The sequence below is a fragment of the Schistocerca serialis genome, chromosome 1 (assembly GCF_023864345.2).
Source record: "Schistocerca serialis cubense isolate TAMUIC-IGC-003099 chromosome 1, iqSchSeri2.2, whole genome shotgun sequence".
In the NCBI taxonomy this organism is placed as follows: domain Eukaryota; kingdom Metazoa; phylum Arthropoda; class Insecta; order Orthoptera; family Acrididae; genus Schistocerca; species Schistocerca serialis.
The window spans coordinates 1,007,816,087-1,007,843,871 of record NC_064638.1 but is presented as its reverse complement, the minus strand read 5'-3'; the positions used below and the strand labels follow the sequence as shown (position 1 = coordinate 1,007,843,871).

General features: G+C 44.0%; 1 long non-coding RNA gene and 1 pseudogene across 1 annotated transcript in view; one reads left to right on the top strand and one right to left on the bottom strand.

Moving 5' to 3' along the window:
• Positions 1-27,785, top strand: part of LOC126413338 (uncharacterized) — a 1,775,741-nt gene that overhangs the window by 599,246 nt on the left and 1,148,710 nt on the right. The window lies entirely within an intron of this gene.
• Positions 11,156-11,273, bottom strand: LOC126423478 (5S ribosomal RNA; annotated as a pseudogene).

Below are 27,785 nucleotides of genomic sequence, written 5' to 3'. Positions count from 1 at the left end.
ACATTAACTACAACACTGAAGTAATTACTGTACTACCTTCCTAGGTTAAGAAAGAACCTTCTTTGTCCGCAGCTCGTGGTCGTGCGGTAGCGTTCTCGCTTCCCACGCCCGGGTTCCCGGGTTCGATTCCCGGCGGGGTCAGGGATTTTCTCTGCCTCGTGATGACTGGGTGTTGTGTGACGTCCTTAGGTTAGTTAGGTTTAAGTAGTTCTAAGTTCTAGGGGACTGATGACCATAGATGTTAAGTCCCATAGTGCTCAGAGCCATTTGAACCATTTTTTGAGAACCTTGTAACTAAAATGAATTCGTGCGTGCGCATACACACACACACACACACTCATATATATATATATATATATATATATATATATATATATATATATATATATGTGTGTGTGTGTGTGTGTGTGTGTGTGTTTTAACAAGAGTTCTTCAAGAGATGTTTACAGTTACTGCTTTCAAGAGTGTTAACACTTATTACGGAAGTTCTTGTTTCGTTTTAACCAGCTCTGTAAGTAGCCACTCAGTAGTCACGAAGGTGTCATTAGCAGCTGTATTCTTTAAGCGATAGCTTGGCTGAGTATATCTACTGAGGTGGTCCAGGTATTAACTGTCGGTGTCGGGCCATATTGTCGGTACTTGTGGTGGGAAGAAAAACTAACGTAATTTGCTGACAAATTATGAGCAAATAAGGGTGGTAGAGTCTTTATCAATGAGACCTGGGTCCTCGTCTTTCAAACAGCCGATATCCGCATCTGTAGATGCTTAAAGTCATCAGAAATTTAAATAACTGGCACTCACTCAGACACCCAAATTATTCAAATATCTTATATTATAAACTGTTGAATGGTCCCATATGCTAATTGACCCATATAAATCCTCCCACTCTGCGGCTGAGGTGCAGCAACGGTGATATATTTTCAGAAGGAAGAAACAGATTAGCGTTATTGACGCGTTTCGTCTTTTTGGGGGCTTCTTCAGAAATTCTACGACCATCTAGCATGAGAAGGCGGTAGAAAGCTGGTTAAGTGTATAGAAAAATATCAGAGCAAATGGGAACTTACATTTAGGAACTGCCGGTGGCGCATTAGTCATAAGTAGAAAAAACTTTTGGTGAGAGTCTAAAATGCAGAAGTAAAGGAACTTAAATTTTTTTTTTAAAGGAACCTTGCCCTAGGCGCAACGAAGAGTCAGATTAGTAGTGGATCTGTGAAAGACGGACGATTCTTACCTTCTCCGAAGGCATGCAGCTATGCTTAGATAGAACCGACCACACTCCCAATCGTGACATACATATTGGTACAAAGATCGTAGTGTCCGTGAATACGCCACCGCATGTGCGCACGCGGTGTCAGACTGGGTAGGCACGACGCTGCCGACACAGCGGACGCGAACTCCGCTTGGCGGCGTTCATATGTTTGAAATTGCTGAAGCAGCAAGTGCCAACAGTGCTGAGGAAAAAGGTTTCAGTTTTGTGAAAGATCTGCTATATTTGTGAAGAATTTTGTGCCTTTTTTTAACCCTCGTTTCCTAGCGCTTTGTTCTCACTAATAGGAAACAAGTCGCTTCACTGTTACAGTTGCAATCATTACGTATTACGCGTCTCACATAGGAAGTGTTGTCCCTTCATCAGGTGTACAACGTCTACACTCTGTAAGCAGTTACATTTGGTAACTTCCTTAGCTTCACTCACCCCTCTGTACACTAAACGGCTGCTGCCTCCTGTTCAAATGTTTCAAATGGCTCTGGGCACTATGGGACTTAACTTCTAAGGTCATCAGTCCCCTAGAACTTAGAACTACTTAAACCCAACTAACCTAAAAACATCCCACACATCCATGCCCGAGGCAGGATTCGAACCTGCGACCGTAGCGGTCTCGCGGTTCCAGACTGTAACGCCTAGAACCGCCCGGCCACCACGGCCGGCTGCTGTCTCCTGTAATTATCGTATTGATTACTCAACTGATGAGAATAATACTGATTTTCCAAGTTCAGAAACGAATATTCGTCGAGTATTTAACCCTCAGATTGCACAATTTTGACAAAAGCAAATTTACAGAATAGGCTACTCCAGATGTATGTAAAACGATATGGGGGCATAAACTCGATACAGTTTTATTGAACATGTACTCTAAATCTTAAATATCAATAAATTTTGATACATGTAGTTAGCGTAGTCAGTAGTATACAGAAAAGTTGTACTAGAGTATTGGAAACCAAATTACCATTATAATCTACGTCTAAAACCGTAGTCGTCAGGCCTTTGTGTAGTGTGTAATGAATGGCAGACACCTTACCGTAATAATTTCCGTTTGGCTCTTCCATTCACGTGTGGTATGCGGTGAGAATGACCCCTTGGATTATCACCCGGAGCATATATGGGGGAGGCCTCTTACTCCTACTGCAATCTGCGATCTCGGAGTATTGAGAGTATGGATCTCAGCAGTGTACGAGCCCATCCGCTTGTACAGTTTGTCGTGCTCTCACTCCGAATTCTTTCGATTCAATCACGCGATGTATGCTTTTCCGAATAATATGGTAGACTGATGTTATTACACCTTACGTGCACCTAAATTGCTGCCCTGACTAATTTAAAAAGCGTGCCAAAAAAAAAAAAAAACAGAATAATATACAGAAGGCTCTCTCTCCCCCCCCCCCTCTCTCTCTCTCTCTCTCTCTCTCTCTCTCTCTCTCTCTCTCTCTCTGTGTGTGTGTGTGTGTGTGTGTGTGTGTGTGTGTGTGTGTGTGTGTTTGTGTGTGAGCTCAACCAGAGGTCATTAGCGCCCTTACACTTACTAAAAGAAACGAATGTGGAGAAAATGACAAGTATTCACTCAGTCCCGCGTAACTTGCAGTCACTCAGCCAGTCACTCATTTCACACGCTTAAGACAACAGATGGAGGCTGAAAGGTGCTGTGCAAGCGATTAAAACAGAAATAAAACCGCAGAAGACCTAAAAGAAAGGCAAAGGGAATTGTGACTGACTATCCACTCTCAAAAAACGTGGGTGAACCAGTCATCTTGTTGACACATTACGACCATCTCCCTAAAACTTGCGGAAACAAGTTGGTCACCACAATCACTTCAGTGGCCCTTAAAGCAGAGTGCAGATCTGCAGGCAAATCTGCCTCTGCAGCCAGGTCCCAAAATGAAACATAGTCTAGATACACGTAGTGATCTGTACGCCACAAACACCACACAATGGAGGATCGTCGCGCCGGTGCAAGAAGCCATACGTCATTGGGCTGTGTCCTATGCGAAGACGAATAAGGAGGACCTCCTCCCGTCGTCACGGCTGGATGGAGGACGCCAAGGCCACGTTGTCGACTTTACGAGACGGAACTTCTAGTCTCGCACTTCCAGCCATTTGTCGTTCCATCGACGTATGACACTGTACCTCAACAGCCAGATGATAGCGTGCAGAGCGATGATCCTCTGAACTAGCTGAGGATCGCTACATCCCTCCTTCCGTTCCTCGCAATACCCATGTGAACTGGCACCCAGCAAAAGACAATTCTTTCTCCAGCCGTTCTAGCTGGAGAGTGACGTCCTGGATATCCTGAACTACTTTATCAGCTGGATACAAGCGTCTCAGAGACTCAAGAGCACTGAGGGAGTCGGAACAGACGAGAAATGCAGCAGGCATGGCATGTCTCTTTTGCTCCACCGCCATCAAGATCGCAGATAGTAAACTCTGGAGGCAACCGAATCTCGAGGACACGTCTAGAAAAGCAGCAGAGCAACCAACGGAGTCCCCCTGTTTAGACTCATCCGTGAAGCCATCTACGTAATTGTGGTGCTCATTTAAAGTGCCGGAAAATATCACATTAAAAACAGAGACAGGAATGCACTCTCTCTTGTACTGCACTAAATCTAAAACTACACTAGGCCTCTGCAGTAACCAGGACGGCTGTTGGTTGAAATGCCCGACTTCAACCTGTACATGCCCCGTACCAAGGGACTTCAACACACAAAAAAATGGCTCAGAGCACTATGGGACTTAACATCTATGGTCATCAGTCCCCTAGGACTTAGAACTACTTAAACCTAACTAACCTAAGGACATCAAACAACACCCAGTCAGCACGAGGCAGAGAAAAATCCCTGACCCCACCGGGAATCGAACCCGGGATTCAGCACACATTTTGCACTTATCCAAAGAGGCCTCGTTGCCTGTGGGCGATTCGTAGGAAGGCGTTCCATAGCTGGACGAACAACGATATGGTATGCTGGGAAAGTGCGAGTAGCGAAGACCTTACAAGCCTGACGCACTATGAGAAACTGCCTCCAGGTGGTAAGTGGCGGTTCATCAGCTTCAACACAAGCACTGGGTATGGGGCTGGTCCTGTAAGCGCCAGCAGACAGCCTGACGCCCGCATGGTGTACCACGTCAATGATTTTCAGCTACGAAGGCGCCGCTGACCCATGCAGTGCGCATCCATAGTTTAGTTGCCATTGAGAGAAAGCCCTATAAAATTGGAGCAGACACGCCCTGTCCGGTCACCAAGGCCTGTTGCTAAGACACTTCAGAATGTTCAGTGTCTTCTGCGCCTGGGTCTTGACGTCCCTCATGTAACAACGACAGCTTCGAGTCGAAAATTTGGACCAAAAATCGCACAGAGTCTTTAAAAGGGAGAACGGCGTTCCACATACGCAAGTCAGGTAAATTAAAAATACGTCGAGAACGATTAAAATAAACATACACACATCTCTCCGCAGAAAACATGAGGCCATTCTTTGCATCCCAGTCCTCCACCTTCTGCAATGTAAATTGCACCCGATGAGTTGCTGTTATAATACTCTAGGAACAGAAAACTGCAAAACCGTTCACAAATAAGGAGCACTGTCCAGGACTCTTTAAAATAAACGTGATTCTGTTTATGGCTTTTGCAAAGAGGGTAATACTCATAACATTGCCCTGAGCAGCTCCATTATCCTGCCCGTCACCAGCTCGGTACCGCAAAAAGCGCTTTGATATAGACGACCTAATAAAGATGGGGAGACGGCCATGGAAGCTGCATTGATGAAGGCGCCCTAGAACAAGTTGTTCCCTAGTAGTATCGTACGCCTTGTTGATATCAAAAGCCTACACTATGCTGTTTACGTAGAAAAGTTGCCGAATAGCCGCCTCTAGCAAGGTCAGATGGTCGACTGTGGATTGGATCCTCCACACTGAGAGCGAATTAGGAGCAGCTTGGTCCACAACATCCAAGGCAAACATTCGATACAAAGTCTTTCCTATACAGCTTGTTAAGCAACACTCCAGTAATTACTGGAACACGTTTAGTTCTTGTCTGGTGTCGTAACAGGGATCGAAATTGCCTCCCTCCACGATTTTGGTAAGTTTCCTGTCTGCCGTATCGAATTAAAACTTTGTAAGCGTATTTCCTTGGACACTGGTTTCAAGTTCCACAGCACGGTGTATCAGATTTGATCGCTACTATGCGCGGTCAGTGCCAAATACAGCTCCCGCGTGGAGAATGGACAGTTATAGGTCTCTAAATAGTTAGACCTAAAGTTCAACTCACCCTTTCAATTGTGGAACGGTAACGACAGGAAGCTGAACGCTGGAACGTCGTTGATAGTGGCAGTAGTCAGCGCAAAATGCTCTGCCATTGTTTGTGCAATATCGCCAGGTGTTATTTGGAGACACCCCTGAGTCAACAACGCTGATATAGGCGACAGACTGCCTTCACCAGAAATTCTCATGTTGCCTTCCCCTGCTATAGTCAAATAGGTGGAATGGTTGATAGAGTCCAAGAACATTTTCTGTGACCTTTCCTTGCTCTCCTTGGTGAGGCGTTCAGCCTTTGCCCTACTAGTTGAAAGACTTTAAGGTTTTTCGCCAAACGGGGGTTCTTAAACTATTGCAGATTGCACATGTGACCAAAATGACTGCATAGCACTGATCAGTACATCAAGGCACTAAGGTGTCTTAAGACTTTGGGATGTAAAGGTCAAGGGCATGGTGTATTAGTCGCATGAGATGGTCCACCCACTCCCGGATGCTGTCGCTGCGGTCAGACACAGTCAGCTGGCTGAACATTGTCCCCTTGGCTCTGCTGATCATCCATTTTGGCTGTGTCCTTTCAAGGAGAGCTCCATCTGGTAGGTGAATATGGAATGGAAAGTGTTCACGGGAATGAAGGTCATCAGTGATCTCCCACTGAGAAGAGTCCACAAGGGCTGGAGAACAGAAAGAGAGGTCGAGGGCAGGAATGATCCAATACCAGCAAAGAAGTGAGTGGGTTACCTGTGTTTAGAATGCACTGCTTCTGATATAGCATGAGGTTCTCCAATACACGACCATGAGAGCACGCAGAGGTCGAGCCCCACAATATATGATGGGCATTGAAGTCTCCCAGTGGGAAAAGTGGTCATGGGAGTTGTTCTATAAGGGCTATTAGAGCCTCGGAGACGCTTTGAAACACGGTTCCTCCAAATACAAGTAAGTGGACGTTAGTGTGCTAGCAGTTTCAGTCGCTCCAAATGTGTCTACAGTATAAAAGCCATTTTAATGGTGGGCTTTACTCCGTTTTTCCCCTCCCGTTCCGCCGCCACGGTGGCGAGATGGCAACGGAGCAGGGGTGGCTTAGAGACTCGATGGTTCCCACGAGCAAACGTCGACGGCGGTATCTGCCTTGGTATTATCATCATCAGATCCAGTAGACAGCAACTAGGCCGCATGATCTGACGGCTTTGGAACTTACCACTTTGGCCATTTGGCCTTTGTCTCCAGCTTGGATTTTGAGCCGGCGGGGGTGGCCGAGCGGTTCTAGGCGCTACAGTCTGGAACCGCGCGACCGCTACGGTCGCAGGTTGGAATCCTGCCTCGGGCATGGATGTCTGTCATGTCCTTAAGTTAGTTAGGTTTAAGTAGTTCTAAGTTCTAGGGGACTGATGACCTCAGTATTTAAGTCCCACAGTGCCTTGAGCCATTTTTGGATTTTGAGGCAGTGGCAAGGCTGATGGAACAGAAACACTCTGCTGGATTTCTTCTAATGACTACCATCGGGGTTTGCTGCACACGTTGTGTGACTTTAATTTTCAGAGTCGTCCTTTCTTCAGCGTAGAAAGGACAAGCCATTCTCCAAACTGGATGGGCCTGGGAGCAACTAACACACCTGGGTAGTGCAGTAGCTTGAAAACTCTTTTCGTGTGGCACGCTGCCACATAGTCCACATGTAGCCCAACTGTTACAACCCATATTGGAGAGAGCAAAGAACTGGCACTTGAAGCAGCGCATTGGATTTGGAATATACGGTCTTATCTCAAGGCAGAGAAAGGCTTCTGCAATATACTCCAGCAACTTCGGCAGTCTGAATGTCAGAATAAATGAAGCTGACGTTTGGATATCCCCATAAATCCTTTTTAAAATGTTTTGGACTTAAGTCATCTGTGAACTTTCCGACTATTGTTGCAGTTCTTTTGTATCCATTACATGATGTCTTCACCTGTGAAAACGTCTTTAACTCTATTCTCCAAGTAGCTTGTGAAACGTCCCCTTAGAAAAATTAATGAATTACTGTGCTGATAAACCTCTTACGGTATTTGATTTTCAAGCAGCTCAGCAGAACTGTACGTACTCAGACATTTCTCTCTTTACTTATTCTGATCAACGCTAAACTGACTTTCAAATATCCCTACAAAAGAATGGCCCTGACTAACAATAACCTATACCTCTCATGAATCACTTACCTCACAAAAATCTTCGTTACTCTAAATACTGCAATACAGCGAGCGCCAATGGTGCCAGCTAAATAAAGGATTCTAACCAATGAAGGCACTAACTACCGATAGGCATGGTTAGCAAATGAGAGATTTTGATAGAGAACAAACAATGTATTTACCTTAATAGTGTTCAAAATCCATTATATATATATATATATATATATATATATATATATATATATATATATATCAGTTCATGACATTCAGTCTTACAAATTTACTCTCTCTGATGGACACATGTCCAGATCATCCGCTCTCAAAACTCGCCCATCTCTCTCCTCACATCCACCACTGCTGGCGGCTCACCTCCAACTGCGCAACGCTATGCGCTGTTCACATCCAACTGCCCAACACTACAATAGCAAATTCCAACAATGCAAACCAGCCACAGATTGCACACAGCACAGTCACTGATTTTCATACAGAGCGCTACATGGCGTTACCAACATAAAAACCTAAAGAGCCTACTTACACTTGATATTCAGCAGCTGCTGCACCTGTTGAGCCTTCATAGTCTCCAGCAGGATACTGCCATTCTGCAGCTTCTTGATCTGTTTGAGTTGCACTAAGACCCTCAAGAGCTTCATGGATACAGAATGGTAATAATATTTCAAAAGAACCGTCCACATGTTTCAGCACAACAAAAACCTATCTACAACAGGATATGATCTGTTACATTGCTTACTATCACTGACAGTCTGAAATGACCCAGTTGGACTAGCCACACGAGGCCTGTTAAGATTTTGGGTAATAATATTGCATAACAGCCGTCCCGAACTGCTGAGCGTGGAAACTTGAGATTTAGACTCCATTGTGTTTCCACGAGCAGCTAAGGAAGTAAGTCCACCCAGACAAAACCTCACTTGCCTGGATAAGGCTTATACTAAAGACTGTTTCTCCAGTGATGCATCTCATCAAAACGCAGCACACCTTGAGATTGAGGTTATTTATAGAGGTTTGTACCATCCTCACGATTCACGTGGTCAAGCCAAGATCTCCGGTCCCTGTAACACACATTTCCCCTTTGCACTGCACGGCGGTCGCTACAGCATCCCCAGTCCCCAGCTCAGGAACACAGGGGTCGCCAAGACTGTACCCGGAAAAACGGATGCTGTGCCCCTGAAGGCGTTGGGGAAGACATCAAGCATGAAGGAATGCTGGTGTTTCGCACCTAGCGTTGTGTCTTCGGTTACTACCACAGGTCCCATGCAAGATCTGGAGAATGTCTCCCATAATCTCACGCTGCTCCCACCAACCTGCGTCTGCGCCGCATGTTCGTCTAGAGCCACCGTACAATTCGATGATGGCGTTTATGGAGACGACCATTGGTCTCGTGTACCAAAAGTCTAATACACCTGTAAAGCCGACACGTACAACAAAGGTTTCTAACGCCGGAAATGCATATCCTCCTATTTCCATCTATTGTACTATAAATTTTTTCCTTATTTTGTTACCTGAAGATATGACATTTCTGTGTCTTTATATATTGTAGTTGTTTTACTATTTATATATATACATATATTTATGTATTTATGTCGATGTGTAATTGGTTTGTTTTGTAAATATTATTTGTATTTTTATGCTGGGCCTTGCCTAGGGAAAACTGTGCTATCGAACGATTACATCGATAGGTCGTGTGGAGAACCAAAGTGTTTAGGATCTTGGGTAGTGTTAACTCTGCCGCGTGGAGCGCGGGCAGAGCGGGACTCTGGCTGGAGTAGGGCGGTGGAGCAGGTGTGTTGTGTGACGCTACCGCGAGTTGCCGCGCTTCCAGGGTTTGGCAGCATGTAATTGCGCTCGACTTGCTATGATAGTTTCTGGCTCGATGGCGCGACAGGAAACATTAGCAGGCACACATTAAGGGTCCGTTTCGCCTGGTGACCGTGTCGAGAAGAAGGCGCGCCAACATCCAGCTTCTGCAACAGCTACGGCCGACAACAAGTGATTGTCGCCACCTCCTCGATCGACGACTTCAAACCTTCAATCAACCAACAAGGAAGACTGATAGCACGTAAAGCTTTAGAACTGTATGGCAGACCTCAGCTTTTCAAACTATTCCATTAGGATCACTAAAATAGAGCAACTTAGCATGAACCTTTGTTGCTCATTGTCCCGATTGCATTAGGAAGCACGGTCCCTTCCTTTTCCGAAATGAACTCGCGTGTTACGTGCAATAGCTATTGATTTGAATGTTAACTAAACGTGACCAACTTAAGGTCACAGCGGTGTTGAAGCGTTGATACGAGAATAAACGTAACTCAGCTTTCAGATATAACTAGGGCTCCAATAGTATAAGTAGTACAAATATTCTCACCGCTTTCTGGAGGACTAGGCAGAAGAAAGCCACCGACCGCAAGCTTAGCTCTCTAAACCAATTAGAATTAGTACGGCGGCGACATGATATCAGAGTAAGAATAATTGACAAAACGCCCGCAACCGTCTGGCATAATGTCACCAGTTCACTGGATACCAGACAAGAGTGCGCTGGACAGAATTCCAAAACAACACACACTCTCCTGATCTGATCTTCTGGATGCTAACAGAGCCCTTCGAGACGCATACGCTTCTAGCAATGGCAAGCTGAACCATGCTATTAACAAGAAACAGTCACATGAAACAGCTGCCTTAGACACACTACAGCCGACTGACTGCCCCTGCATCTGTCGTCACAGTCCGCCTCATTTTCAGCATCTCGCAGGGCGCCACCGCACAACCCATGGCGCTACTCCACAAGCGAAACTCAAGGCAAAGCGCACGAGCCCAGAAAACCTCCCACTAGCTGCGCAAGAAACTCTCCCGTGAGAAAATTTCGGGAGAACAATCGAATTATCCAAGGAAGTGCAAGCCACAGCAAAACCATCGCATAAGAATATGATAAAAGCAAGCCGGACGGCTCACTGGCCTCGCTGTGTTGCTACTATAAACGACTGAAATCCGTTATTTTTCCCTAGGACATGCAGCTCTACCGTATGGCTTATTGATGGTAGTATCCTCTAGGGAAAAATGTTCTGGAAGTAAAGTTCTCCGCTATTAGTACCTGTTGGCGGGGACTACTCAGTAAGGTATCGTCATCAGGCGAAGGAAATTTTGCAATCTAAAGGTCGGAGCGTTGATTCTTAGATCCCTCTTTTGGATTGGTAGGCTAGAGAATTCAAAGAAGTAAAATAGATAAGTTAGATTGTGAAGTGCGTTGGCAGGAAGAACAGGACTATTGGTCAGATGCACTCACTCCGTCTTCAGGCCACGTGTGGCCTACCGGGACCATCCGACCGCCGTGTCATCCTCGGTGGAGGATGCGGATAGGAGGGGCGTGGGGTCAGCGCACCGCTCTCCCGGTCGTAAGATGGTATTCTTGACCGAAGCCGCTACTATTCAGCGAGTAGCTCCTCAATTGGCATCACGAGGCTGAGTGCACCCCGAAAAATGGCAACAGCGCATGGCGGCCCGGATGGTCACCCATGCAAGTGCTGACCTCGCCCGACAGCGCTTAACTTCGGTGATCTCACGGGAACAAATGTATCCGCTGCGGCAAGGCCGTTGCCACATTCGTCAGATGAGTACAGGATTATAAACAGAAAATGAGATAGCGGTCGCGCTGGAGTAGATCGAACACTGAATAAGAAACTACGAACAGCATAGCAAGCACGTTATCATAACCAAGATAGACACGAAACCAATATCCATCGCAATCGCACTTCATATGACAACTAGCTCCGCAGATTATAAAGAGATTGTAAACGTGTAGGATAAAATAAAATTTTCCGATAGTTACGGGAGAGGAAAATTTGTGATGAGGGACTGATATTCGACAGTAGGGACAAGAAGTGAAGGAAAAATAATAGACGTGGACTCGGAGAAAGGAATGAAAGAAAAAGTAGCCCAGTAGAATTCTGTACAGAACACAATTTGATCATCGTTAACACTTCATTAAAATTTCTACGTAAGAAGGTTTCATACGTGGAAAAGACCTGGAGACGATGGTGTCTTTCAGACTAACTACAATTTTCTGGATGAATTTTAAAAATGTCATATTACCGGCTTGAGCTGCAAGAAAAATACTTTATTTACGCAACAAGTTTCAGTTGTCCAGCCATCGTCAGGTTCATAAAAGGGTTCGCAGCATCATTTTAAGCAAAATACATTATCACTATCGTCAAGTGATAGTGTTATCCATAAAAATCTATAGAAACGGTGTAATTTGTATTGCGATATGATAACAGTGTATTATTTATGGTTTTGTCACATGACAGTAGAGATTTTATATTTCGGCTAACATGGCGTTATCAATACCGTTAAGAATCTAATGATTGTTAAACGACTGAAAATGATTGTGTAAATAATTTTAGCAGAAGCTCAAGACGGCAATATGACATTTTTCAAATGATCGTGTGATGGCAAGACAGAGATTGCGAAACCACATATTAAACTGAAAGATATCTCCAGGGGCAGAGATGTCCACGGACCATAATTTACTGTCTATGAACTGCTAAATGTCATTTCTTTCGTCGTAAAGTTATTCTCTACCATGGCTGTTGGAGCGGAACAGTATTGTACCTTAATACACTGGGGCTCCGCCGTGAAGACATTTCGCTGCGTGTTGACGCCTCCCGCTCCGACGGCAACCCACAAAGCCGCGGCCCGCGCACGCAAGACGCGACGAGATGTGACGAACGAGGTTATCCGGCGGCTGGCTGGAGGCGCTGGCGGGCCTTAATTACAGAGCCACCGTCCCAGCCCCCGACCACACCATCCACCCCCACCCCATCCCCTCCTGCTACTCCCAGCGTACGCTAGAGGGGCGCCGTAATTAAAATATGCGCTCGGTCGTCTCGTCTGAAACTGTCAGATTCGTGAATTTTCCGGCTGGTAATGTATTCGTGGCTACCTCGAGGATGCGGACGGAAACTCACATCAAAATTACTAGCTGTGTAAGCGAGGTAATGACTCCTAACGTTCTCACAGACTTACAGCATACAGGGTACATCTGTTGCAGTAATATCTCACTATGTCCTCCATTAATTAAAAATGTGCTCAAAATTACCACGGTAAATCCTGTATGAATGAGACTGTTCCTTATTTTAATTTTTAAGCCAACCAAACAGTCAAATGAGAAACTCTTTGTCTACATAAAGATCAGTAACGTCCGTATTATTTTACTAAGCTTCGACAACTTTTTCATCTGTTTTTCTTTGATTTGAAAAGGTATCGCTTTATGCAACGTTTGTTTCGAAAGTTATGTAAACGAACCTTGCTGTAAATTCGCAATTAGTAACGATACTATGTGCATGTTCGTGATCGTGGAGGAACACATACGAAAATATCACGCACCGTCATACACATTAAAACTGTTCTCTCATGGGAAGTGGAAAAGCATTTGGATTGGGAGCTGGTGACGTTTCGGCGTGTAAGTTCACGTTCCATTACACTGGAGGAGGAGGAGGAGGAGGAGGAGGAGGAGAAGGAGGTTGGTGTTTAACGTCCTGTCGACATACGGGTCATTAGGGACGGAGTACAAGGTCAGAGTAAGGAAGGATGGAGAAGGAATGCGGCCGTGCCCTTTCGAAGGAACCATCCCGGCATTTTCCTGAAACGATTTAGGTAAATCACGAAAACCTAAATCTGGATGGCCTCCTGAATGCGACTCCAAGGGGCTAAGCACTGCCCTGCCCTACTCGGTGTTCCACTACACAGCGAAACATAAAACACACAATCCGGTTTGTTAGATATTTGCGTCGTGGAGAGCGACGTGGCCAGAGATATGTGACTTTATTTTACGTGAAAAGTGGAAGATAGGACCTGCCATGTTATATAGAGGGGAGAACCGATAGAGGTACTCCAGGTAACCTCCGCCACACACCGTCAGTTGGCTTGCGGAGTATAGATGTAGAATGAGATGTAGATATGTCATGAAACACAGTATTTGGTGAGTTTTCTTTTTCGTAGAGTGCATGGTACGAATATAAGCTGCTAAAAAGTGTCAGCAAACTGAGGATCTATCGAGAACACATCGTTTCATCTACAATCTGTTGTAGTAAAATGATAGTAAACTACATCCGTGTAGGTAACGGCTTTCTGTAGTTGATGTTTTCAGTTATAACATGTGTGCTACAAAAAAATGTTCAAATGTATGTGAAATCTTATGGGACTTAACTGCTAAGGTCATCAGTCCCTAAGCTTACACACTACTTAACCTAAATTATCCTAAGGATAAACACACACACCCATGCCCAAGGGAGGACTCAAACCTCCGCCGGGATCAGCCGCACATGTGCTACAAAAGTATACAGTTTTAGCGCTACGGCACAGTGATGATCTGAAAAGGTGTGTATTTGTGTAACAGTTTGCATATTAAATAATTAATTGTGATATTCGTAGAAACAGTCTTTAGAGAGTGTGTCATATACGGAGACCTTGCAGCAATGTCGAAACTGTAGCGCGGTTGATAGTGTCGTGAGCTGTGATTTCTTCCTACCTTTTGTTTTCTAATAGATTCTTGGTCTGTCTTATTCATTTAATAGATGTATTATCTCGGTAGTCGATATTATTATTTTCAGCAATTCTTGTTGCAAAGGCCAGCTACTGCAATATTTCCCCAGTGGCCAGAAATCTTAACATGACTGTCGGTCTGTCAGAAAGAAAACACAAGTGACACACTGAAAATTTCTGTTCTTGTGAAACTTTTGTAAAATATAAATATCCCTGAGTTTATGGACTGGCTCAGTTTGTATGTTACCGATAAATAATTTCCTCAGCGAAGGTGAGTAGCTTAGAAAAAATCTCTTTCCATTCGAACTAAATTAGGAGGCAAGTCTCGATCTGGAAATCTGTGTGGTGAAGTACGTTATTTCAGAGTATTGGTAGACAATTCAACGTCGAAAGTGGTGGACATTACGCATGTGCAAACTGTTATAAACTGTATTCGATTTATAATTGAAAATTAGTTATACTACTAATATGTATCTCAGATAGCAGTACAGCATTATGTAATGTTCCTCTAAAGTACGTCGCTGTTCTAGTGACTGACGAGTCCACAATCTCTTAGTGATTTTCTCAGCCCTTCTGCGACAATCACTAAGAGATTTAACGCAGCTATTTTAAGCGCATGCATTTTCTTAGAGGAATCGTGTGGTTTGGTAGTCAAATAAAACCGGAAACGGCCGCTGTAGAGCGCTTAGTCATGTTAACCAGCCAGTCCCGTGTGCCGACGGCGCTGTCTCACGAAGTCAGCTGTCTCGTACTCGTCAACGTTAGCTCCCCTTCCCGTGTGAGGACGGCTTAAGGCGTACGAGTCGTGCCCGCTGCAGCCACTCGATCGTAGTGTACGTTACGTTTAACCATACCGCATAACAGTGACAGATAAAATGTCAAAACCTGCGAGGAATCGTGTAGAGATAAATATGACGTTCATTCATGAGTACGGAACAGAATCTGTGGGTAACAGGAGTTGCACCCAGTATCATAATGTTATTGATGGGAACTTCCTAATCAGCCATTAAGCGAAATGACAGATCATAAAGCAAGTGCGACAGAGACTTGAACAAAACCGACGTTGTATCTGAAGAGGAAAATGAGAGGTAAGCAGAAGTCCTGTTAGAGATCTGTGGCATTAAACGTGACTGACCGTTTTTGGGCTACATAAACTGAAACTGACGGAAATTTAATTTATGCGCGTGACCCAGATACGAGACGTATTCGGAAAGTAAGGTCCAATTAGGCGCGAAATGGAATCAACTGTGAAAATCTATGGAACTTTGTACGGATGTTTTTGGCTGTGTTTTAGCGTGCCTGTCGATCCCTCCACGTCGCTCTTTTCAATTCAGAGCTCAAAGTGATCACGTAGAAATGGCTCAAACAACAGTGTCTCCCGCCAGGTATATGGAGGTGGTGAGATATTTCCCCTAAAGCTATGCAGCCCACATAACATAAATGTCATGTGTTTCTTCCTTCAAGACAATTTTCAGCCGCATTCTGCAGGGGCAATGAAGACGCTACTGCAGCGTTTCCGATGGGAAGTATCTGATCACTCACAATATAGCCCTTAATTGGCTTCCTCAAGTGTTCATTTCTGCTCACATGAACCGCTGGCCACGAAGACGACCTTTTAGCGCAAGCAACGAAAGGCAGACCAGCGTAGATAATTGGCGGAAAGCACAGGTGACTGCTTCCTGTTACGAGGGTGTTGGAAAGTTTGTACATAGACACGACAAATGTCTAGTTCGGAGGGGCGACTGTTTAGAGATGCAGCTGGAAGGTGTGGCTAAGCTGTTGTGGATAAAAAAATGTTTGATTTTCACTGTGGTTTTCATTTCGCGACCGATCGGACCTTACTTTCCGAACAGCCCTCGTAAATTCTGCAGTGTGGTAATGCAGTCAATAAGACCCACTAGTCCCAGGGCAATCTATGATCAAAATATATGTCGACGAGCACACAGAGATGTGTGTATTCCAAAAGACGACTGCGCTGAGAATCCCGAACTAATTCATACCAGTTGCCAAGTCTGTCGTCATCAATGGACATACCTATGGAGACGATTAACCGTCGTTTGATTGTTCTTTCGAGGTTCTTTATTTTGTGATATCAGTCTATTTAGACAAGTGTTAATGGCAGTAGTTAAATTTATACAATCTTTTGCTTCTGTTCGTAGCTAATACTGAGACATCGTGCAGCTGAAAACAAAGCATTGCTGTTCAGTCGTGCAAGAAAGTTTTTCTGTTACGTGGCTCTGTACAGGTGCGCGAACCTTATGAGATAATGAAGCCAAGTTATTGTTGAAGACTGAGGCGTCCACACCACATTAAAATGCAGCAACCTCAAACTGAAAGTTGGTACACTACCAGGCATTTACTTACAATTCTATAAACTCAGTGTCAGACCATTCAGGGCACGTCTGAGAAGCACTTTATTGTCACTTATGTAGCATACTTTTGCGGAGAAAAGGGAAGTCGTTGATATGCGGAATACTAAAGAAACGTTATGTAAATACTTACGACAATGCAGAAGGACGTATACGAAATTTTGTATATACAATAACTTTCGTATAATATTCCGAGTATTCGTAAGTTAATTAGCAAAAGAAAGGATGATTTTTGTTCAAATACTGTGTATAGCAAGGCCTTTAGAATTGGAACAGAGACTCCCACAATACAACGACGGGGAAGGCAATTGGTCGTCTACTTTCCACAGGAATCACTGGAAGGGAACAATATCCTCCAAAATCTCTGTCGTTACTTCACATTTTTTAATAATCTGCAACTGACTGAAATTCTTTATATGAAAATGAATATTTCAATTCACTCTTCTACTTGAGAATAATAGTGCTGAGAGTGCCGCAAAGGAAAGCTCCAGTAGGATTTTGTGCTCCTTTCACGATCACATGGAAGGCGAATGAATGTTTGTCATTGCTTTCGACCCTTGGAGAGGCTGTAAATAAACAGGGTGCGACGTTGGCGCCCGCAGTCGATGGCGGGGACATCAGAGCGTCGTCTGTGTGAGCAGAGAGAGCCTTGTGGACAGAGTTGAGTTGACGAGATTCGGAGCGAGTAGCAACGACGGATGAGTGGGTGAAAAAGCATTGTTGATATTAACATTTGTGGGATAAAATTTTGAGACTACAAGAATGACGAGATTATTGCAAGCAAAATAATGGACGAAGTTTTGTTCGATAGAGAGTCAAACATTATTATTCCGTGTGCTGCAATAGGTTCTAGTTTTTTAAATTAACATTTGGTGTCGCTAAGCGAATTGTTAATAGTAACCTATAACTCAAAACGAACGATTGTAGATATCTTCCTCCACTTAATGGGTTCCGTACATGTTGAAATCTTCTTATTTTTAGTTTTTGTTTCTTTCTTTGATTGCAATCTACGGGATATCGTCCCTTCAGTTATATGTAGTACATACAAATAACTGCCTTATTTCTGGTTTATTCGTTCATTTGGACAAAACACTGTGTACGCGTGACCAGTTTCCAAGAATATGAACAGTTGAAGAAGGTAATACTAGTCAGATAGTTTGAAGATGGCGATTCAGAGGCTTCCAAAGCATTTGACGAAGAGAAGCCATGTGGAGAAAATATAACTAACACTAAACTGAAGTGGATGAGTCACGTACGAAAGCGAATTGCTGCGACGGCTAAACCCTGTGTACAAGGGAAAGAAGGTGGAAGGTGTCAGAGTATTAGATGGTAAGAATAGACCTATAGGATCTATCAGAGATAAAATCCGTATTTATTATGGCATAGCCACCAGGAAAAATATCTGTAGCATAGAAAATATGAGAAAAGTTATATCGGTAGTTTCGTTTCACTTCTTTACAAGAGACGATAAACCCGTTCATGGCTTCTGCCCTCCAGGAAGAGATTCGTGGTGCAAATACAACAGACCACAGCAAAATGGTGGGAAATTTATTTACAAACCAGCTATAACTTTTACCGCAGTGGAGGTATTGAACGAAATTTTCAGAGATTTGTGATATGTAAGACTATTGAAGAAAAGTCTTCATGGCCGCACCCAGAATTCCTAATGAGTCCATCAGCAAAGTACTGGGCGAGAACTAACAAGGCAGTGTTTGTGTCGAATAGTACTGTGTAATTTGGTGTCTGTGATGCAGCGTCAACGTTCAGTGAAGGAAATGTTGCAAGGAGTGTTGTCCTGAAGAGTTTGCTACAAACTGTCGCTCGTTTCACAGTAAAACAAATGTAAAGTTTAGGTAAAGAAAGAATTAGGACATCAGAGAGCTGTTAGAGACCTTGAAACAAAGGCAAGACAAAGCAGACGAGCAGGAAAAAGGACAATTCAAAAAGAGATGGAAGGGAATGCGGACAGCCCATCTTAGGGACCTGGAATGCACTGATATCTTTAATGGCCGTTTCCTGTAAGTTGTATTTCTTAAGAATAAAGTGTAAGTTTTATCAGCTTATACTGCACAAAATTTGTTCAAAATTGCAGGATACACTAACCTAAATACCGTACATATTTAGACACAGGAGTTTTCATACTTTATGAATCTCAAAGAAGTTAGAGCCTTCCATACATAGAAGAACGTAGACCGTTTCTTACTTCGATGTCCACTTTCTCAGAAATAATTATTACCATTAAACTAAAGAATATTTTTAGAAATCATTCTGTTAAAGTGGTTCTAAATGGGTAGCCTGCAGGCCACATCTTTTACAAGCTTTTGTTCCCAATAGTTTTCATAAAATGTACCTATCATATGAATACATTTTATATTATTTAAGGTAGGGCCTAAAGTCAAGCGCCGGCACGCCGGTCTGGAACCAGAGATAGAGAGGGTTGTGAAGAAGATGTCCGCCAATTGCACGCTGTCCGACCCCTCTCCAGAACGACAATGGGACAGCAGCGACCTCTATGCGGAGAGAAGATACGTGCCGCGCCCGACTGGCTGCGGCCAATTTCTAGAGGTTCAAGTCTAGCGACCCAAATGGAAGCGTCAAAGCTCATTACTTCCTTGTACAGTCTATGTAGCTTAATGTTAGAATTGTTATACTGAAGAAGATTGTTTATTTGCGATTCGCCCATTTGCTTGAGACGCATATGTTTAAGAAAAAGTTATGTATTGTAATTATTTCCTTTCGTAATAAAATTCATTAATACGATTTCTTTGAATGTTGTTTAGCGATCAGAGAAGGCAGGTTTCCTAGACATCCCATATTCGACGGCTAGGACGGATTGAACAGGGATTACCAACATGCCCAGCCCCCTTAAAAATTTTCTTGCAAAACTTCAGCAACTAAGGAATGATGCATTCAATCGGAGCCCACTATCACATTGCAGTTAAGACAGAGCATATTTTTCACATGCTCACAGGACACTTCTTCAGATGCCTGAAACAGACGGTACCGTTACTTGAATATAAAGATACGAACTCCAGTGCTCAAGAATAAAAAACCGCAGACTTTTCCACTAAAATTTTATTTTTGCAGTCACGTTACATCACGAAAAGAAATAGATCGGTAGCGCAAACTAGCAGCAAAACTGATATTTAACAGACATAAACATGAATAGAAGGAAAATCTCTTGGTGTACATGCCGCGTCAATTCAAGTCAGTCAGTTTTAGCCCTGACGACGACCGTGGAGGTAGTGGTCGAAAGCTTGTAGTTTTATCCTGAATTGACGCGGCATGTACACCGAGAGATTTTGATTCAAGAAATACGTCTCTAAAGACTTCGTAGCCATAAACATTAATAGTCTACGCGTTTTATACCATCCTAGCATTCGCTCTAATCGACACTGACGAACGATACAAACTCTAAATGTAGATGTGTGGATTGGAATTTGACCCACTTTCACAGCGAATGGATTCCAGAGTCTTAACCACTACACCACCTTGCACGGTATTGTAAACAAAAACTGAAACAGGAGAGAGATTCAGACATTCGTTTCCATTTTGTGTTCAGTTTTGGCCACAGTTGGAGTTGCTCCTGCAGTGACCTGTCCTTAGTAACCAAACTGGGCTTCCCTTATATTATAGATAATGAGCTGTAGGATATGGTCGTCAGTGAAAAGGCTTAGTGGGAAGACGTGCAGTATTCAGTGCTGCATACGGACTGCTGTATCACAGAGACCTGCTAGCATCCATTGTTAAGCAGCGCACAGTATAGTACGTTGTAAAAATACAGACGAATGTGAAATATACATTGCTTAGAAGTAAACTATCGTTTGTATATTACAAAGTACTTAGTTGAAGGGCGAAGGAAGACCATTTAATGTTTAACGTCTAGTCGACGATAATATCGTTAGTGGCGAACCACGAATTCGGATATGACAAGGATGAAGCCGGAAATCCGCCATGTGGCATTGAGAGGAATGATCCCCGCACTTTCCATAGGGATCTGGGGTCCCACCAGCACCGGAGGCACTGGGAGTAGGATAATCGTAATTTGTGTACAGACGGATGTGAAATATAGCATTGCTTAGAAGTAAACTATCGTTTGTATATTACAAAGTACTTAGTTGAAGGGCGAAGGAAGACCATTTAATGTTTAACGTCTAGTCGACGATAATATCATTAGTGGCGAACCACGAATTCGGATATGACAAGGATGAAGCCGGAAATCAGCCATGTGGCATTGAGAGGAATGATCCCCGCACTTTCCATAGGGATCTGGGGTCCCACCAGCACCGGAGGCACTGGGAGTAGGATAATCGTAATTTGTGATGAGACCTCCATGTTTTAAGAAGAATGCTCTCTAAGACTAAAAAAAGAAGTTATTGAAACGGGACGGGAATCGGTAGACGCGATGTACTTGCGGAGAAAAACAAAAGATTACTATTTCAGAAAAATTGGATGATTTATTTAAGAGAAAGAGCTTCACAAATTGAGCAAGTCATTAACGCACTGCTCCACCTCTGATCATTATGCGAGCATTTATTCGGCTTGGCACTGATTGAGAGAGTTATTGGATGTCCTCGCTGATGGTCGGGGCCCATTTTGAAGAGGGAGTCAGTCTTCAGTCCGACGTCGAACTGAGCCCCGAAGTGCCTGGAAACGCCTCGGACAGCGGTGAGGTACCAACCTGTCGCCCGTCATACCACCCGACAACCACGAATGATGGTTTGGTTTGAAATTTCATTTCATAACATTGGTTATCATCTGCGGCACCCTTACTGCACAGGGGTGCATCGACGCTATTCTACGCCCCATTTTGTTGCCCTTTGGCAAGCCATCCTGGGTTTACATTTCAGCAAGATGGTGTCAGCCAGCACAAGACGAGTGTTTATATTGTTTCTCTTCGTGTCTGCAAATCTCTATGAGAACGTTTGGAGCATTACTGGCAGGGCCCTCTATCCACATCGAAATTAAGACTATCTAACGCATTGGTGTTTCTAGTTTACTTTTTATTGGTGTACTTTGTGTCAGAAGGGCATCCAACAGCTCTATCAATCAATGCCAAGCCGAATAACTGTTTTCATAAGGGCCAGATGCGTACCAGCACTTCATTGACTTGCTCTATTTGTGAAGCTCTCTTGAATAAATCGCCCGATGTTTCTGAAATTGTGATTTGTTTGTTTTTCCTTTCTTTTCTGAAAGTGTAAAGTGTCCATCTTGAGTAAATCTGAAGCTTTGGAAGCATTACGGAGATGGGAACAGGTTTCATATACTCAGATTTCGTGAGACTGTTTCTTTGTGTCGGATTTGTCGCTGCAATTCCTTTTCACTGAAAGTGCAGGAAATGAAGTTTAGTACAAGTAACTGGAACGAGCAGCCGCACGGGGTACCCGGGATGTCTGAGGCGACTTGTCACGGTTGGCGTGGCTCCCACCGTCGGAGGTTCGAGTCCTCCCTCGGACATGGGTATGTGTGTTCTTAGCGAAAGTTAGTTTAAGTGGACTCGCATTCGGGAGGACGACGGTTCAATCCCGTCTCCGGCCATCCTGATTTAGGTTTTCCGTGATTTCCCTAAATCGCTTCAGGCAAATGCCGGGATGGTTCCTTTGAAAGGGCACGGCCGATTTCCTTCCCCATCCTTCCCTCACCCGAGCTTGCGCTCCGTCTCTAATGACCTCGTTGTCGACGGGACGTTAAACACTAATATCCTCCTCCTCCTCCTTAGTTTAAGTTAGATTAAGTAGTGTGTAAGCTTAGGGACCTCAGCAGTTTCGGCCCAATAGTATTTACCACCAAAAGCTGGAACGAGCAAAATACAATCAAACCTAGTTGTACACAACTTGTCTATAATGTAAGTTACAAAAACTCGTAAGACATATGGCAGGCTAGAGAGACCAAGAGAAAAATACGTAACCTAATATATATTTTCTAGCACACTGATATTGGTTTGTATCCGTGTAAGATCACAACAACGACATGACGGTGGTGCATAAATGAAAAATGAAAGAATAAAAAATTAATTGTAAGAAAAAAATTTGCTCTTCGGAGTACCGTTTGAATCCCAAGAAATAGCCAGGCGTCGTTAACAGGGCAGTTCAGTAGAATGTCAATCTTATAACGAGCTTTAGAGAAGAAGCTAGTTGGGGAGATTGCAAAACAGTAATCACACTTTACCAAGGAATCGAAAGGACTCAAAGTGAGTTGTCGTCCTGACGTCAAATATATGAGTGCGATTCACGGACGTAGTTTACGAAGAGTGTCGTCTGCTGTACCTCATGTACTGAGGTAGTCCTCCGACACACGCTATGTCTCTGAAGGCAGAGCCTCTGTGAGGTAATAAGCTTCCATAATGTCCGACAGGTTGTCAGAATCTCGTCTTTCCGGAACACAAGAGCATATGACTTTATTACATTATAAAGGCCATGTAGAGCTTCCCTTTACCTTATTCCGCCAACAGCCATGTCAAAGACGGAGGAGGCGCGGGCATCCTCTCGCCTTTGCAGTGGGAAAATGCCCGTATAGGTGAAAGAATCAGTAGGCGAAAGAATCAGTGGGTGAAAGAATTAGCTATGACGAATCGTCTGAGCGTCCAGAGGAAATGCAAATCACTGCATGAGGACAAATAATGTAAATCCACAGGAGATGTTGACTGTTATTGAAAAGTAGCATGATGATCTCTCCAGTGACAATATGTTCCGGAGTAGACTCCCATTCGAATCTCCGGGAGGGACTACCAAAGTGGAGATGACCATCTACATACATATTCCGCAATCCACCATACGGTGCGTGGCGGAGGGTACCTCGTACCACAACTATCATCTTCTCTCCCTGTTCCACTCCCAAACAGAACGAGGGAAAAATAACTGCCTATATGCCTCTGTACGAGCCCTAATCTCTCTAATCTTATCTTTGTGGTCTTTCCGCGAAATGTAAGTTGGCGGCAGTAAAATTGTACTGCAGTCAGCCTCAAATGCTGGTTCTCTAAATTTCCTCAGTAGCGATTCACAAAAAGAACGCCTCGTTTCCGCTAGAGACTCCCACCCGAGTTCGTAAAGCATTACCGTAACACTCGCGTGATGATCAAACCTACCAGTAACAAATCTAGCAGCCCGCCTCTGAATTTCTTCTATCTCCTGCCTCAATCCGACTTGATAGGGATCCCAAACGCTCGAGCAGTACTCAAGAATAGGTCGTATTAGTGTTTTATAAGCGGTCTCCTTTACTGATGAACCACATCTTCCCAAAATTCCACCAATGAACCGAAGCCGACTATCCGCCTTCCCCACAATTGCCATTACATGCTGGTCCCACTTCATATCACTCTGCAATGTTAAACCCAAATATTTAATCGACGTGACTGTGTCAAGCGCTACACTACTAATGGAGTATTCAAACATTACAGGATTCTTTTTCCTATTCATCTGCATTAATTTACATTTATCTGTATCTACAGTTAGCTGCCATTCTTTACACCAATCACAAATCCTGTCCAAGTCATCTTGTATACTCCTACAGTCACTCAACGACGACACCTTCCCGTACACCACAGCATCATCAGCAAACAGCCGCACATTGCTATCAACCCTATCCAAAACATCATTTATGTAGATAGAAAACAACAGCGAACCTACCACACTTCCCTGGGGCACTCCAGATGATACCCTCACCTCCGATGAACACTCACCATCGAGGGCAACGTACTGGGTTCTGTTACTTAAGAGATAGAGAGAATGAATTAACAACGAGAGGGGTACAATCTAGAAGTTATGGCTATTAGTCAGCCCCCTCAATTTATCTCTGCTTGGCTGTGCGCTAATGGATCAGAAGTCTCTAGTAAGCGCAGCTGTCGAGATTCAGTGATAGGTCTGCGTTTAGAAATGCCAGTTTGCTAATGGATATAAAATAACCCTGTGGGGTTGTGAACATACGTTTAACTGCAATTGTGATGCAACAGCTTTACGGACTCAATTGCTAGCAACGAAATGATGGCTATCTTTTCATCGAATTTTTAAATGCCGTCCCCGAAAAGGCAGGAAACTGCGTTCTAATCGATTACGGAAACGCCCGACGGGACGCGCAAAACTATAACCATACTTTAAAAACGCCATGAGAAACGGGATCGGAAAACGCCGCAGCGGCAATTTATCAAGGTAAAATTTAACACTTGTCACTCTGCATTTATCGCACGCAGGAATGCCGCCCTAAGCCCTTTCCTACATGTAGGTGCTTTCATACCCGCATCGGAATCGCGCTACTTTGTATTTACGCTTTGGCAGCACTCTCAAAAGTAAACGTTTCGATCACCCTCTTATATATGTCATGCTTTCTGAAAAAAAAAGTGGCGACGCATATTCTCGAGACTGAGAAGCTGAGGAGGATGAAAGGCTGCACTTCAGCATCCTGTCGGGAACGTGATGATCACTGGTTCAGTCTGTCAACAATGGAGACGGAAATAAGCCTTGAGCTTTTCACAGAGCCATCCTGCCGTTCTCCTAAATGAATATCCTGAAACAACGGAAAACCTAAATCTTGACAGCTGTACAGCGATTTTAATCGTAGTCTTATCAAATAAAAGTCAAATGTTTTAAACGCTGTCCATCTCATTTGGTCCAACAACCTGGGTAAATTACATAAACGGTGTTGAGGTAACTGAATTTTCAATAAATGAATGTGTAGAGACCCCTAAAAGCATTCAGCTGGCATATAGTAAAAGTTAGTCGATTGTCTCTCCCTTCTGGGTGTTCTGACACCACATTTCTCTGCTTTAAGCGTAGTACGAGACCCGTATGTCGTTTTACCGTTTCAGCCGACTGAAGTGTTGGTAATTCTAAAAGTATTTTCGTGAAAAATCAGGAAAGACAGAAAGAAACTTTCTGAGGCCAGCACAGAGCTGGGAACCGGAATCCGCTCAAATGCTTAACGTGAAACGAAGTTTGGCTTTTATCCGAGATCCAACAGCAGAGGAAGTTCGAAGCTGCTTGCCTTTCACGCGTAAATTCAATGAATCGGCCACGGAATTCGCAGCTGCACCTAGAATTACTCAACTGACGCAACTAATCGGCTACGAAGTCATAACTGCATCGTAGTGAGGTGGAAACGGTTACTTGGATATTTTGCAGGTTGTGTTTGTCGGTCTGTTCCGCACCATGCAGCAGCATTGCCTGATGGTATTTAACACGAGCGTTTCACTGCATTTCCATTAGTGTAACGAAATGTTGTCACCGTTCGGTGTACATTCAAGCCCGTCTGATTACGTCTGCAGTGAAGAGCGAATATGTGCGGGGAAGAAAAACTTTCCCACTAAACGTCGCAGCACACACAAGATAAAGTGACAGTGCCAGTCAAATTATCGTACTGCAAGCAATTTTTATGAAACTTAGCTTTTTGTATCCCTCTGCTGCACGCAGATGCTGTAATTAAAGGAGGTGAGAGAAATATAGCACATGGAGTCAATTTTTACGAGATTTCTCGATTGACTTCATTTCCAGATGTGATGATATGTTAATGTTTCCATACTGTGAGTCACTGCTGTACAGTTTTTCTTAATTAAGCGAGGGAATTATGTTTTATTACATTAAACGTCACGACAACGCAAAATACAGTTTGATTCATCTACTACTCCATATGTGCTGACGCCAGATTCTGTTGGGAAATAACTGTCCTTCGAAAGATGTGCGCAACAACATAGCCACAAAACAAATTGGAGGCATTTACACAATGCACGTAGCGCAGCAATTGATAAATGGACTCGCATTCACGTGCAGCGTAATTCCAATCCCTCTCCGCATAAAATAGCTATTTTCTTGTGTGACACTGCGTTACTTTTATGCGTAAGATATAAAATTAGCTGCTGTCTCGGATCGTCGAGAATTATGAATGGGTGTGAGGAGATGCGCAACACAAGAAGGTCTCGAACCTTCTCATGTTCAAAATGCCATGCCACATGGTGAATACTTATCCCTGTCGGATCTTCAGCTCTTCAACTGTTGCCTGTATTGTGATACGTCGGTCGTCGAGCACTGGTACCTCCATTTCTGTTACATGTCCCCGGTCTTCACAGAGAAACGTCTACCACTCCGTTCTTCATTGTTCAGACTACTTTAACCACAATAGAATTATCTGCTTCAAGTAACCAATGTGTCATATGAACATACATTGTTGCCGTATTCTTCGTCCAACTCAAGATGGATTGTTTATAGCGTTATCCTCCTTCAATTGCAGAGTAAGAATTACCATACGATACTCCAGTTTACAAATGGACTGCGCCATTTTCAGCTCCTCTACTGGCGTGATACGTGATCTTTTCAATCACTACGGACTGCAAATGTTTACTTGGCTACCAGAGAATAAATTAATTATCTCTGTTTTTTGAGAAGTGGTAGTTAAAACTTCATGAATACCTTCGTTTAACACCTAATGTCACCTAGTGTCAGCATACGAAGTGTGAGGCAGCTACGGCAGACCACACCAAACACATCCAGAATGAATAAATATATCGATGTGTGGTTTTCGCCAAATTGTAGCACAGAATATGGTAAATTTCCTGACTTTCGCAAGCAATTTTATACGTTTGCTGTCGCTGAATCAGAGCAACGACTACGTTTCTTTCCTAAGGGAATTAAATACTTTTTTATGTGACATTAGGAAGAAGGTTCTAAGAGAACTTCAGCGAACCAAAATGTACGGGGCTTGATCAAATAATGTCAAGATAAAGGTGTCGCAAACCGCTGTTCCGCCGTCAGGAATGAGGTTCACCAAACGTTTTCGCTGTCGTACCAAATACACTGCTGGTAATGTAAAAAAGAACACATTGACACCGGTGTGTCAGATCCACCATACTTGCTCCGGACACTGCGAGAGGGCTGTACAAGCAATGATCACACGCACGGCACAGCGGACACACCAGGAACCGCGGTGTTGGTCGTCGAATGGCGCTAGCTGCGCAGCATTTGTGCACCGCCGCCGTCAGTGTCAGCCAGTTTGCCGTGGCATACGGAGCTCCATCGCAGTCTTTAACACTGGTAGCATGCCGCGACAGCGTGGACGTGAACCTTATGTGCAGTTGACGGACTTTGAGCGAGGGCGTATAGTGGGCATGCGGGAGGCCGGTTGGACGTACCGCCGAATCGCTCAACACGTGGGGCGTGAGGTCTCCACAGTACATGTTGTGGCCAGTGGTCAGCGGAAGGTGCACGTGCCCGTCGA